Consider the following 1,503-nt stretch of genomic DNA (forward strand, 5'->3'; position numbering starts at 1 on the left):
AGACGTAATTTTTCCTCACTGATTGTGAAATGTGAGGTAACATCTTAAAATAAAAGACGTGTGCAGTCACACTTGTGATGAAAGCAGAAGGCAGACGTGTGACGCGTGTACTGCAGAAGCTGTAGCGCTGCTCCACAGGCTCGCGCCTGCGGTCGGCTCGCGCCGGCAATATTAAAAACTCGGGATGTCGCCGGCTCGGCTCCAGGAGGCTCACGCCGTGTCGGCGTGGCCCGGCCGCCAGTGTGAACGACGCAGTTCAAAACCATGTGTCTGATAAAGCGGGCGGCGGCCGGCCAGGCTCAGCTCGGCTCGGCTCGGCCGGCAGTGTGAACGCCGCCTTATGCTTATTTTTCTTTCTTTTAGAGACAAGCCACGGAAAATGCGGATTTATTTTTTATCAATGAATAAATGAATATTCTCCTATGGCCATTTACCCCTTCCATATGTTCCTACTTGGCAATGGGGACATCGTGGCCAGTTGTTGTACAATGACCCCTACTCACTTTGCCCCTGAGACCATTCCTTCTATTCCCTTAAAAAAATTAAAATATAAATAAAATTAAAAAATCTGTTAATATATACTAAGATGGTATCAGTTCTTTCGGACATGTCCTCGGTGGCTCAGATGGATAGAGCGTCTGCCATGTAAGCAGGAGATCCTGGGTTCGAGTCCCGGTCAGGGCACACATTCTCATCTGTCCCCGTTGACGTATGTCAACGCCTGTAAGCAGCTAAGGGTGTTTATTTCATTGTAAATCTGTTAATGTTGAATACAATTTGCTGGAAGTGGTTTAATAAGATGAAAAAAGAAACCCGTCGAGTTTTACGACTCTTTTTTGTTCTGATTGAATACCTAAATCATTTAAATATGAAGTTTAGCAACATGTGGTAATTAATTCGTACGTAACAATCATTTTTCCAAGAAAAATGCACGTCTACTGGTTTCTAATTACATAGCACATGCAGAATTCTAGTTTTCATTGCAAATACACATTCTTAATTATCGATATGTTATAAAAGATTGTTACAGATTTTGAAGTTAAGAAAACATTACACATTTAAACTTTTTGGAGAAACACGAAAAATCAAATACTCTTTGTCTGAATATGCACACTGTTTCTTAGGACAGATGTGGTCTCACACGTGCTAGAATGATAAGCGTCGTAGAAAAACGGAAAACAATTTTCACGGATCGCGCACACTGTTCACATGCTGAATTGTTACAGTTGTGACCGTACCACTGCTATCTGAACCCAATGAAATTGATCTGGAACCAATTTAAGAGATTTGTCGCGAGAAATATCAAGACATTTTTAAGCTGCCAAACTTACTGGAACTAATGCAAGAGGCTTCGTGACACGTCATTGTGAACGATGGCGAAATGCAGAACAGCACGTCGTAAAACAGGAGGAGGAGGAGGAAATGTGGAGTTTTTGATGGCTTGGGATTCTGTTGTTGATCGCCTCGTTATCAGCTACCAGTACTGAAACGTACCGCATTCCT

The 1,503-nt window shown here is 42.6% G+C and overlaps 1 non-coding gene across 1 annotated transcript; it reads left to right on the forward strand.

Annotated features, from left to right (window-relative positions):
• Positions 1 to 609: 609 nt before the first annotated feature.
• Positions 610 to 684, forward strand: Trnat-ugu (transfer RNA threonine (anticodon UGU)). The gene has a single exon. It is a non-coding gene; the product is annotated as a tRNA-Thr (tRNA).
• Positions 685 to 1,503: the final 819 nt, after the last annotated feature.

The sequence above is a fragment of the Schistocerca gregaria genome, chromosome X, assembly GCF_023897955.1.
Source record: "Schistocerca gregaria isolate iqSchGreg1 chromosome X, iqSchGreg1.2, whole genome shotgun sequence".
In the NCBI taxonomy this organism is placed as follows: Eukaryota; Metazoa; Arthropoda; class Insecta; order Orthoptera; family Acrididae; genus Schistocerca; species Schistocerca gregaria.